This window comes from Bubalus kerabau, chromosome 6 (genome assembly GCF_029407905.1).
Source record: "Bubalus kerabau isolate K-KA32 ecotype Philippines breed swamp buffalo chromosome 6, PCC_UOA_SB_1v2, whole genome shotgun sequence".
Lineage (NCBI taxonomy): Eukaryota > Metazoa > Chordata > Mammalia > Artiodactyla > Bovidae > Bubalus > Bubalus kerabau.
In genome coordinates, this window is record NC_073629.1 from 77,859,329 (window position 1) to 77,873,185 (window position 13,857).

A 13,857-nucleotide genomic window follows, 5' to 3' on the forward strand; every position below is an offset into this window, starting at 1 on the left:
CTATCTAATCTCAAGTTTTTCAATAATATCTGTACACCAAAGACTGATACATTTATTTCTCCAATCAGAACCTCTACGTGGACCCCAGACTTACATATCCAACTGATGTTTCAATATCTCCATTAAGATGTCTAATCACAGGTTCAAACTGATCATGTCTAAATATAATTCCTTATCTTCTGTCTGCTAAGCCTGCCCCATGGTCGTCTTCATTTCAGGCAGTGGAAACTCTATCCTCCCACAAACCTTGTATTGCCTTGGGCTCCTGTCTATCTCTTACACCCCACAGCTAATCCACTGGCAAAGCCAATAAATCTGACCACTTCTGGCAACCCCATCACCAGCACCCTGGTCCAAGCTAAACTCATCTTTCCTGAACTATTGGAATAGCCTCCTAATTGGCCAGCCAGTTTGTTTCTCCTCCTATCTTCCTACTTTCTGACTGTAGCACAGTGCATTGTAATCCTTTAAAAACCTAGATCAGATTATGGACCCTTCAAGTCTTGGGATGGCCCATAAGCCCTTACACAATCTTCCTTCCACCCTCTCCAAACCTTATCCCCTGGCTCTCTCTCATTTATCCACTCTGCTCTAGCAGGATTTCTTCCTCCACGTTTTGCAATTGCTCTTGCTTCCTCCCAGAATGCTCTTTCCTCTAGGCTTTCATATGGCTTCCTCCCTCTCCCTTTTAGGTCTTTAACAAAAAACACCATGTCACTACCAAAGTTAAAACTGTAACACACCACCCCCAAACACACCCATGCACAACCTCCTGCCGAATTCCCCATCTGATTTCCTCCATGCCACTCACTGCTATCTGGCATATTATATATTTTATCTACATGTGTGTTAACACGTTAGAATGTGTTAACATTAGAGTGTAAACTGTGTGAGGTTGGGGGCTTCCGGTCACTGCTTACAACATTGCCTGGCACACAGCATGCTTTCAGTAAATATTCTTTGAATGAATCAAGTTGCCTAATCTTTTGAATATCAATTAAATAAATGTGAGAAATAACCCACACTACAACATAAGATTAACCTGAGGCCAATGAAATACTGTGCCTTGTAAACCAAGCTAGGCTATATAAATGTAAGAACCTATGTTCCACGTGGCCACATTTGACTAATTAGCACTAAAAGTGCTAATTTAGCACGTTTATGTGGACTGAAAACATAAAAATTTGTTTTGCTACTTGCAGTACAAGTTGTTTAGTCACTAAGTCATGTCCAACCCTTCTGAGACCCCAGCGACTGTAGCCCACCAGGTTCCTCTGTTCATGGGATTTCCCAGACAAGATAATGGAGTGGGTTGCCATTTCCCTCTCCAGGGGATCCTCCTGACCCAGGGATCGAAACTGCATCTCTTGCTTGGCAGACAGATTCTTTAGAGACCAAGAAATATCTTTTCCTTTCCTCCACAAAGTTATATGTCCTATCCTCTTTTCACTACACTCTCATTACCTGCTCCTCAAAACCCTATATGAAATAAAAAGCTAACACACACCTACAAAACAATGTTATGGGACAATAACAGTAATAATTGGTAGCTTTTCTGAAAACATTTTTAAAGCATACAAATATTTTAGGCTTTTATAAGAGAAAATGAAGCATCTGGTGGGCTGAACTAGTAGATTAAGAGGAAGATAAATACAGTGGGAGGGCAGCACTGGCTGACCCCTGCCAAAGAAATATTCCCTATAGCTGGACCACAGGCACTAGCATTGAGCTGCTTCCTCCCAAGACAAAGCGGAGCTGCATTCATATTGCATCAGCCTCCAAACAAAACGAGTTCTTGGACCTATCCCACCTGGCAGGCTGGGAATATATAATTATAAGTCCGCTGATAGCAATTGTACATGTTTCAGTAGATTAGGAAAAGCAACTAAACAGGGAGTAATTGAATTCAACGCGGTGTGCTAGGAGGGGCTGATTTTCTGGCATTTGTGTTCCATTCAGGCGCTTCCTCCCTCTCCATCTTCATGGCTTGCCTGTCCAATCAGACAAGTCAATTACAGAAGGACTCTATCTTCCTGTAAATGCAGTGGGGAGCAAGGATTATCACAGAGGAGCACCTGCCATGCTGTTGTTTAGTCACTAAGTCGTGTCCAACTCTTGGCGACCCTATGGACTGCAGTCCGCCAGGCTCCTTTGTCCATGTGATTTCCCAGGCAAGAATACTGGAGTGGATGGCCACTTCCTTATCCAGGGGGTTTTCCCCATCCAGGGATCAAACCCACATCTCCTGCATTGGCAGGCAGACTCTTTAACCCTGAGCCACCCGAGAGGACTTGGAACGGAGTCCACCATCTTGCTGGGACTCACCTGCTTCCCTTGTGAGGTTCATGCCTGGAAGGCAGTCTGAGGCTGGCCAAGGGTCGAGCCTGGGGATGGGGAATTAATGGTCACTGTGGGGATAATACGGTAATTAGACCTACCAATTATGAAGTGCGTACTTTGTACTTTGTACCAGGACTATGCTAGGGACCTTGTAGGCATGAATCATCTAATCTCATACTCACCGTAACCTAGTGAGGTTGGTACTAATGTGTTCACCACTCTACGGTGAGAAAGAGGCTGGGAGAGGTGATGTGAGGTTTCCAACGTCACTCATGTGCTAGCACTCAGGATTAAGGGACTTTTCATGATGTGAAGCACCTGGTCCCACTTAGCGCAGGTGTACTCATAAAACTGCCACTGCCTATACACATTACTAGAAGAAGTAGCAGCAGATGGGGCTCTACTTTCAACAATTTGGACTCTGACTCTGTGCCCCTCAAGAATCTACCTTGATGTAGCGGCGGTGAAGGTATGGTTTCTAAATCTAGACTTTTATAAAGAAATATTGCCATCTGGTGGACACCTGCCCACACTTTTTAAAAAATCTCCATGAAAAAATTTCAAAAGTAAGGGGAAGGGTGATGATGTATTTTGAACTTGAGTTGTTCTCTTTAGCCTCAATTCTTTCAGATTCAGTTGTAGGTTTCCTGTTTGTGTTATGCTATTAAATAGACTTTTTTTTGTAAACACATGCAAGTCTTCAGAATTCACATGTGTCTAAAAGGAACATGACCACTATCCACTGCCTCCCAACCCCCATGCAAATCAAGCCCTCCTCTTGTTTTCACCATCTTTCTCCATCAACCTGGGAGTTATTTTTGATACCTTCTTCCTCCTCACCTAATCTCTCTGCCCCACATCACATAGTCCCTCACCATGTCTCATCTCCCTCACCTATCTCCAAGGTATATGTCAAACTATCTACTTCTCTCTCCACTTCCTTGGCTACAATACCGATTCATACCACTATTTCTCACTTGAACTGTATATAGTAACTTCTAACTGCTTTTCTTTCTTCTTATCTGGGTCCTGCCTATATTGCTAAACTCCTCTCACGTCACTCTTCGGTTGTTGCTCTGCATCCCAGCTACACTTGCCTGCTTTTGGATTTATATAACATTCTCAGCAATTTCCTTCCTCAGGACCTTACCACATGTTGTCCTCATGGACTTAGATACTCTTTCCCTAAAGCGCTTGAATAGCACCCATTTATTTTACAGCTATGAATTGGAAATATTTTACTCTCATTGTAAATTAAGTCTCCTGTATTCTTTTTTAGGACATCTTGGGTTTTTTTAGGGGACATCATTTTTGTAATTATACATTTGTGTATTTGTTTTTTTAAAACACTTTTCTAATTCCTCACCTACCTCATGAGTATAAGTTCCATGAGGGAAAGAGCCACATATGTTTGGTTAAACTTTATATCTCTAGTACTTAGCACAGAGTTTTATGCATAGGAGATTTTTAAAAAAGAAAGCTTATTTTTACCAATATTACTACTATTGTTAATTTAAAAAATCCCACTTGCCTTTAGCATGTGACTTATTAAAAATGTTGTTGCCACTTTGCCAAAGAAGATATACAGACAGTTCTATGGACAGAATATTTTTGTCCTCCCAAAATTTATATGTTAAATCTTAGCATCCATCCAATGGGACAGAATTAGGAGCTAGGCCTTTCTAAGATAATTAGGTCATGAGGATGTTGCCCCATGATAGGATTAGTGCCCTTCTTTCTCTGTCTTGTAAGGATACAAAGCGAAGATGACCCTCTATAAACCAGTAAGAGGGATTTTACCAAGAACCCAACCATGCTGGCACCCTAATCTCAGACTTTCAGCTTCCAGCATTGTGAGAAATGAATGTCTGTTCATTTAGCTACCCAGTCCATGTTATTCTGGTTTAGGTGCCTGGACTAAGACAAATGGCAAATAGGAACAAAAGGAAATTTTCAGCATTATGAGGTGTTAATAATCTCTCTACCCATATCTATTCATATCTTTTTAATTGAATTATCCTTCACAGGTGTACCAAACTACATGTCTTTGTCAACCACTCCTGTCCATTCTGGTCTCTAATTCCTGTCTCATGCACAACAAAAGGGTCCACTGAAGTGCTCTGCAAAAAAGAGTCATTGTTTCCTCTAAAACTGTCAACAACGCCTTGATATTAATCTCACAAACTCTTTTTGGACTTCTGACCTCCAGAACTATGAGAAAATAAACTTATATTGTTTTAAGCTACTAAAAATAAATAAATAAATAAAACTGTCAACAAACCTCCTACAACATATTTTTTTTTTCAATTTGAGGGTTCCAACCCATTAGTGGGTCAAGAAACCCATTGAGTGGATTGCAACTAGCACTGATATAAAGGATAAGATAGAATAACTACAAATGATGTTTAAAATAGTGGCATTTTTATCTCCACTAAACAGAAATATTGAGAAGAGAGCCTATTGTTTTCTTCTCCCCACATTTCCACCTCAACCCACAGCAAGGAGATTGCTTTTCCTGGCTTCTGGGAGAAAGAACACTTCCACCTCCACTTCCAGACCATTTCACAGTTGCCTCAAGGAGGAAACTTGTTCAGTCACTTAAGTCATGTCTGACTCTTTGTGACCCCATGAACTGCAGCACTTCCCTGAACTGCCAGACTTCCCTGAACTTCACTGTCTCCTGGAGTTTGCTCAAAGTCATGTCCACTGAGTCAGTAAGGAGGAAACTAGCAGGTGCTAATCCAAAAGGTTGGGGTCTAATTCATATTGAGTCACTTCTTAATGACTACCTGATCTATTCCCAGCGTTCTCCTTTATTTCATGTGCTCTCTCACAGTGGCAATCACACCCTGAGCATAGGTGTCCCTATTGGAGGTAGGCCGAGCAATACTTGCGCTCTCTACCCAGCTTTTTGGTCTGCAATGTGAGGAGGGTGAGGCAGCCAGCCTTTCTCTCCTGCACAGCAGGTTAGATGAATGGATTAGAACCTGCTGCACAGGTCTCACCCTTCTGGACCCAGCCAGTCTCCACTTGAGGGAGCAGGAAAGCCCTTGTTGGTTTCTAGACCCAACCCTCCACCACAGCTAGCCAGACATCCCTGCTCTTCTATCTGATAAATCTGGTTTTCTGCTTTCTAATTGGCTATTGATATGTGGTTCCCTCTGCTGGGACCCTTGGAGATTTGGGGCACCAAACCCCACTGAAAACTCCTAACAAGGAGTCTCTGTGACTCTGATAATAAAGAAACCAGATTCATTTCATGGATATTTTAAAACTTCATTCATTTGCTGTTAAGACTTTAGGCAATTTTTAATCTTAGTCTTGCATTTGTAAAATAAGGTGTTAGAATCTGATACCTCATCCAAAGCAGAGGTGACAGTGATGCCTATCTCATGGGGAAGAGCAGGATTTCATAAGGTAATGCATGTAAAACTCATAGGACAGTGTCTTGCACACAGCAAGAGCTTGATAAATATTAGCTACTTGTCTTCCTATTATTTCCTTCCAACTTTTTTAAAGAAAAAGCACTATTTTGCTGTATAACAATACATATGTGTGATAACTAGGAATTTGGTCTGCAGTACTTTCTCATCAAGGGTATCAAAGCAAGGAAAAGGTGACGATCAGTGATAGAAATACAAGAAAATGAAAACATGATTCGAAGGACAAGAAGGTTAAATGAGACATATTCTAAGGCCCAAGAGAAATAGAGAAAGAAAATGAGCCATGATAATAGAGGCCCCAAAACAGCATGTGATCTTATTGTCAATTCAAACAATACACCTTCCCAGATATGTGACTTTCAGAAAATCGGGACCTGATCCTGCCACCATCCAGGGCGGCACCATTTTTACTTGTCAAACAGGCAACTTTGTGCCCATAGAGAGAGGTGCTGGTATGTGACTAAACAAAGTTGATTGAACACAGAATTCTCTCTATTCCTTCCCCAAATCTACACTAAAATAATATTCAATGAAAAACAAAAAGGTATAAATAACAAGAAAAAGGAAAATGGGAGAGAAAACTAAAGCAGACAAGAAATAGGAAGTTTTAATAGATGGACAAGTGACAAGGCAATTGGCTTAGCAAAATGAAGAAAGCTGAAATCTGAATGCCTGTGAAGGGTGGGGGGATGAGAACAGAAAGCTGGTGCATTCCACCAAAACCCAGAAAGACTCAGAATCAGAGGCAGTGAGCACTTTTGAAGATGGGGGTGTAAAATGGGGCTGAAAAATAAGAGGATTGGTTGAAAGTTTTCATAAAGAGCACTTGAACCTCCAGATTCCACCACCCCCACTTCCTTTGGCACCCACCCTCCCACCCCACCCCCAACTGTGGCAAAAGACAGGAGATGTTTTTAGAGAAGACCAGAGATTCTAAGGGCTTCCCTGGTAGCTCAGCTGGTAAAGAATCCACCTGCAGTGCAGGAGACCCTGGTTCGATTCCTGGGTTGGGAAGATCTGCTAGAGAAGGGAAAGGCTACCCACTCCAGTATTCTAGCCCAGAGAATTCCATGTACTGTATAATCCATGGGGTCGCAAACAGTCAGACATGACTGAGCGACTTGCACTTCACTTCACTTCTAATAGAGATTCTATTAGAATGTAAGTTTCTTGAAAGGATTTTCATCTGATGTGATTACTTAGTGGATCAACAATACCTAGGATTATGCCTGGCACAAAGTGCTAAGGGGGTACTGGATAAATATTTGTTGAATGACTGAAAGATCGGGCAAACCGAAAGTATGACATGAGTCATAGCTGAGGACAGGGTACTCAGAAAACAAGGTCAGCTGAAAATCTAGATTTAAAAACTGCAGCAAGACAAAAAAACATGATGAGACTTTAGGCTCTTTGAATGATGGTAGCCAGACTTAAACCTTCCCTACCTGCAAGTGCTGTGTCAGATTCTTACTGATGTATCTGACTAGCCCAAGGAAAGAGACCTACAGAAACCAATAGAGATCTATAGGCAGACAGAAGGACCAGATGTACACTACATCACCCATTCACCCCACACATTAAGCTCTGCACACACACAGAAAATCAGAGTCAGCCAGGGATCAGTAAACACCTGAGGAAGGCTGCCAACATGAAAGACACAGACTATGAAAAGGGAACAAAATTTTTTAAAAGATAAAAACAATTGAGACAATGAAAATAACAGAAAAAACTAAAAAAAAATCATTAATAATCTCAAAGAGAGGAGAAAATATTGCATCCTTGTAACCCAAACATTTTTTATTAAAAAATAAACTGTGTATGGAATGGAGCAGGGTTGAGAAACAAGACATTCAGAGAATAAAAGAGGTTTCTCTTAAAATACCAAGATGACAAAAACAATTGTCAGTAACAACAGACATAGTCAGAATATATATTTCCTGGAAAATTCATCATAGGAGATGCACTTTTAGAGAAAAGTATGACCCATCACAACACTGAATTGGAAAAACTCATTAACTATTATTCATATAAAAGAGTACACATACCATTAATATACCACAGTAAAATATATGTACAAAAAATAATATGTATTTTGTAAGGACACATACAAATAAAAAGATACACAACAGAATTAAAATGTTTGTCTGTGAATAGAAGGGAATGGGCATAGGAATAGGGTAAAAAGGGTATGGATAGAAATTCAATAAATCAAATAAGAGAAGGTCCTTGAACAGACTGATAATGAGAGTTAAGTCAAGAGCTGAGAATTATGATTAGCTGAAGCTTCTGCACCTGAGTTAAAAGACAGTCACTGTATTATTCACAATTCTTCTGGTTGGAAGTGACAGAAACCCAACATGCACTAGCATAAACTATCTAAAAAGAATGTACTGGCTCACTCAAAATCCAGGGGTAGTTCTGCTTCAGGCAGCGTTTGATCCAGGTATTCACGGGATGTCTACAACTCTCAGCTCTCCTGTGCCAAAACTTGACGACTAATCGGTTTTACTTTGTTCATGAGCTTGTACGTTAGGAATTCAGAAAAGGCTCAACTGGACACTCCATTTCTAATCCAGTTGGTGTCAGGTGGTATTTATCCAGGGCCAGAAGTTCCTCTTCCATAATAGCTTCTTTATTCACATATCTGGTGTATTGGTAATCCCTGTCCCCCTTCCTAAGCACTCACACACACTTGCATATTCACACACACAGACACACACACAATGTACTGGGCTTGGTTTTTACTCAATTGCTATTTCTGTATAATTATAGTAAATAACTTCATATGTCTAAATTTCCTTATTTCCATCATCTCTTCAGTAATTGTGTCTCTTAACATGCACTGATAGAGCCTTGGGAAATAGTCGTGGTCTTGCAGTTATTGTTCTGGGTCCATAATTTAGTCTCTAACTGGGCCTGACAGGCTTCAACAGTTCAGCTCAGTCGTTCAGTTGTGTCTGACTCTTTATGACCCCATGAACCACAACACGCCAGGCCTCCCTGTCCATCACCAACTCCCAGAGGTTACCCAAACTCATGTCTAGAGTAGAACTAAATATATACAAATCTTGTCTTGGAGCAGACCCATATTCTTCTGAAATCAAAGGGCCTGTAGGCAAAGTTCAGCACATTTAAAATTACAATGTGTTGTACAGATGTGAGGGCTTATTAACAGTTGTGGACTGAATGTGTCTCTGCATAGAAAAGTTCCCTTCTTTTTAATTGTCACTTTTCTCATCTTGAAGCCATAGAAGGTGTGAGTGAGGGTTTGGGTTACTCATTGTTGTTTACTCATTTGTACTGGCAGAAGAAAGGAAAACAGTTAAAGGTGCCTTCTAGGAAGAGTAATCCGGCCTCATTTAGGGTGGGTTGGGAGAGACTAGATCTATGATCCCTAAATATTTTTTGTTGTGCACGTCATCAGTACAGACTTAGAATATGCAACCCAATATACATATTTTTAGTTATATATTATATCCCTGATATGACATAACAAACAAAAGGGATATAACTAACAATATAACTAACAAAGGGGAAAAACACAAAGTAAGTGTAGCTATAATTTCAAATACTTTTATCCTGCCTGCATTGTCTTAAAGGCAAGTCAGAAATACCAGTGGAGATGCTTTTGCAATTATCATATGAAGTTTAAGAAAATTATTCACCTGTAAAGCTTGTCATTAGGACACTAACTGACTAAGAATGTTGGTAAAAATACTACCCTAACCTTTCTCTTTTAGAAAGAGAGGAATAAGTTTGCTATTATGGGACAGAAATGCTGAACACTGGTCCCAGTGATACCAGCCTAAGAAAAGAGGTCAGGGTGGCAACTCCATTGTGAGACATAATTAATATTTGTAAAGGGCTTGGAGCCATTAAGATTAGGAGGCAGGGTCAAAGGCAAGATTCATTATGACTGCCAGGTTCCTCAGTTACAAACAGATTCCAAAAATGTGACCTAATCTACCAAGAGCTTGGGCAGATTTACAAAGACAGGAATTTGAGTGAAGTCACTAGCAAAGCACCCCACAAGGTCCTCAAATTGCAAATGAATAGGATTTTATATATGTCTTTCTAGGCTTGGAATAAGAGCCTCTACTCTCTGCAAAACTTCTTCCATCTCCTTGCTGGGCATTCAAAGTCTCCCATGATCTGGCTCTCATCTAACTTTCATTCATTCATTCACATTCATTCATTCATTATTTATTGAACACTATTATATTATTCTTATATATTATATAGTAGAATAATAAATGTTATTATATAATAGCTGAGGATGCAACAGTAAACCTAATAAACATAATAAGTTCCCTCATATATCTTAGGGTCTGATAAGGGAGACAGACAATAAAAAAATGGGTTGGGGGTGTTAGTCGCTAAGTCGTGTCCAACTCTTGCAACCCCATGGCCTGTAGCCTGCCAGGCTCCTCTGTCCATGGGATTCTCCAGGCAAGATTACTGGAGTGGATTGCCATTTCCTTCTCCAGGGGATCTTCCCAACCCAGGAATCGAACCCGGGTCTCCTGCACTGCAGGCAAAGTCTTTACCAACTGAGCTATAAGGGAAGCCCCTTAAAAATAAATGTACCAAATAATATTTTGTAATGATAAGTAGAAAAGAAGAATAATGTATGGTTTAGAGTGATGGGGAGACTGCTACTTATAGTATAGAACTGGTTTTACCCCCCTATCTGAAATAACCTAAAAACAGACAAAATATAGAAACAACAGTTTGCAAAACACTGTACATCAGGTGACAAAAGGATGGTGATCCCAGAAAGATGAAATACAAATGAAAGGAGCTGACTACTTGGAAGGTATTTCCAGGCAAAGCAGAGAGGTGGGAATTCAAGAGGAGCTGATGGGCTCCTTGGGTCAAGGAGATAGGTACAGGAACTCAGGGAGATCAAAGCAACTAGGATTCATGGGAAGGAGCATGAGATCGAAGAGAGCTGAACAAAGAGAACCCAGAGACTCACCGAAAGTCCCCTCTGAATATAATGATGAACTGACTCATTGGAAAAGACCCTGATGCTGGGAAGGATTTAAGGCAAGAAGAGAAGGGGACAAGAGAGGGTGAGATGGTTGGATGGCATCACTGACTTGATGGACAAGAGTTTGAGCAAGGGCTCTGAGAGTTGGTGATGGACAGGGAAACCTGGTCTGCTTCGGTCCATGGGGTCACAAAGAGTCAGACACGACTGATCAACTGAACTGAACTGATGATGAGTGATGATGAACTCATTCAGGTAAAGCAACTAATCAAGGCCAGGGAAGAACCAGCTGTAAGGATCAATGGTAACAGTGCCTGATGTTGATGCAGGGCCAGAAATGTTGCCTCTTTCCACCAGCCAGACTGGAAAACCTCAAGATTTATGGATCATTGGGTAGACAAACAATTTGTCTTCAATAGGGGGAGAAATTAGCCCTAGAGCAATAACCACTTTAATGCTGCCAAATTAATCTTAAAAGCAAGACCTAAAAGGATAAATTTGGTTCCAGTAACTTAACTATATTCCAGAACAAAGATCAAGGCTATTTATAGAAATACAAATATATCCAGCAGAATTCATCAGAAACCTGTGAAAATGATCCATGCCCAAACTGGTAGTAGGACCAAACGTGACTAATAAATACAAGAAAAAATGTGCAACCTACCTAGTAATCTAGGAAATAGGAGAGAAAACAATGATAAGACATCTAGAGAGTGTTTAAACAGAAATGGTCAGAACACTCTTGAAATTAATGCACCTTTATTCATTCAAAATTTGAATGTGGTCTATAATTCAGTGTAGTCTCAGGACAGGATTAGTCCATATTTTTTTTTTTTTTAGAAACACTGAGATAATGGAATAATACCAATAATGATGCCAGGATTTTGTACTTAAATCATGGCATTTTTGTTGGTATTATTCTATTATCTCAGTATTTCTAGAGTAATATTGGAATACTAAGAAAAATAGCATTTTAATCACATTTTTTTAGATTACTCAATACTCTGGGGAAAAAAAAAAAAACATTTTAGATACTTTGAGAACAATGCAGTGTAAATTGGAATAACAGAGGTTGCAGGCAAAGTATGCTCCATTCTCCCCAGAATATAAAGCTAAATGAAATTAGCAGGTCTGTTATCAGAGTGTCAGAGAAAATACTTTCCATTCTCATCACAACTTAGCTTACAGATCCACATGGTTGACTGTGTCTGAGTCAAAACCTTGTGGCATGGGCTATAGATGGATTGATAATCTAATCATCTATCAGGCTGCTTCTCTTTCTGACACTGCAGGGGCCTTTTCTTCAGGGAATGTCTGGGGTGAGTGCTTGACAAAGAGAAGGTTTCTGTTGAACCATTTAATTAGTTAGCATCTGCGTACATTCCACATCAGGGCCAACATCCAGCTCCTCTGGCCAAATTCTGGCAGTGAGCAAGGGCCTGGCTTGGCCAGACTGGCACTAGCTATCCTTGCTGTGTGGTCTCTCTAACTGAAGGTGTTCATGCTGAGTACCACTGATGGTGAAGGAGAAACATCCCAAACCTCCTCTGCATACCTTGAGGCCAGATGGATTATTCAGGAAGGGAAGCTTTCAGGAAAATTGGAGGATCGTGGATAGAGAAATGAGAAGAGTGAGAGATGGGACTTGTTCCATCCAGTTCCCAGGCTTCCCCTCTGGAGTGTTCTACTCTCTGATCCTCTGCAACTTCCCTGGCTTGCTTTCACCCAAGTCTGGGTGGATCCTTTGAGAGCTCACCCTTCCTTCCACAGGATAATTTATTTTGTCCAGAACTTCCCCAATCATTTTATCTTGGCGAGACCCAGCCAGAAGGAGAGAGGAACCTCCGTTCTCCATCTAGTCCTTACTCAAGTGGAAAATCATCTGAGGGCAAAATGGATAGCGTGAGACTTACCATATCTTCTTGGAAGAATGAGTAGGAATAGGAGGAGGACAAGAAAGAACAGCAGGAAAAGAAGAAGGAGGGAAAGAAAGACCAAAGATACATATTGCCTCTTTGCTGTGTTATTGTAATCACTACTCAGAACTGGGAGGTACTTTAAAATATACAGACCATGTTTAGGTTTTGTATTTTTTAAGAAAATTCAGATATGTTAAAATCTGAAGAATTAGTGAAATCTAGGCTTCAATTTCGGAGAAGGCAATGGCACCCCACTCCAGTGCTCTTGCCTGGGAAATCCCATGGACGGAGGAGCCTGGTAGGCTACAGTCCATAGGGGCGCTAAGAGTCAGACAGGACTGAGCGACTTCACTTTCACTTTCACTTTCATGCATTGGAGAAGGAAATGGCAACCCACTCCAGTGTTCTTGCCTGGAGAGTCCCGGGGATGGAGGAGCCTGGTAGGCTTCCGTCTATGGGGTCACACAGAGTCAGACACGACTGACGTGACTTAGCAGCAGCAGCAGCAAGCTTCAATTTGCCATATTGAAAAGTTTTCTAATTGTCTACACCAGGGATTGCCACAAGTTTTCTGCCTCTGGAGAGGCAGATACATATTTTAGGCCTTGAGACCCATAAGATTTCTGTCATAACCATTCTGTTCTGTAAGTAGAAGCAGTCAAAGACAATAGATAAAAGAATGGGTGTAGTGGCATTCCAGCAAAACTTTATTTACAGAAACAGTTGATGGTCTAGCCCTCTTGGCCATAGTTTTCCAACCACTGATTGACAAAGTGCTTTTTTTATTCTATTTATAACATGAAAAGATAAGTGTTTATGTGTTTGTGTGTAAGAGAGAGAGAGAGAAACCCCATGTTATTCAAAGAAAAGATATACCGTCATGGTGAAAAGAAAAAAACACGCAATGTAAAAAAAAGTGTATGTTACTCAAAACCGTACCACCTTGAGAAAATCACTGCTAACATTTTGCCAAACATCACAGATTTACTCATACAGACATTTGTGCTGGTGTATATATGCTTTTTTATACATGAGTGGGAAATTCTATGCATGGTCTTCTATAACTTGCTTTCTATGCTCAAAAATAAATTTGTGGCATATTTCCATGTGAATATATTTAGATCTATCTCTTTTCACAGAGTGCTTTAGATGGAGGTATCAT

The 13,857-nt window shown here is 40.5% G+C and overlaps 2 long non-coding RNA genes across 2 annotated transcripts; one reads left to right on the forward strand and one right to left on the reverse strand.

The window, feature by feature from the left end:
* Positions 1 to 1,605: 1,605 nt before the first annotated feature.
* LOC129655294 (uncharacterized) lies at positions 1,606 to 2,616 on the reverse strand. Its single transcript, XR_008715873.1, has 3 exons — positions 2,523 to 2,616; positions 2,326 to 2,384; positions 1,606 to 2,033 (listed from the first exon to the last, which is right to left on the reverse strand). It is a non-coding gene; the product is annotated as an uncharacterized LOC129655294 (long non-coding RNA).
* A 35-nt stretch (positions 2,617 to 2,651) lies between these two features.
* LOC129655293 (uncharacterized) lies at positions 2,652 to 4,624 on the forward strand. The gene is made up of 2 exons (XR_008715872.1): positions 2,652 to 2,809; positions 4,368 to 4,624. It is a non-coding gene; the product is annotated as an uncharacterized LOC129655293 (long non-coding RNA).
* The last annotated feature ends 9,233 nt before the right edge of the window (positions 4,625 to 13,857 follow it).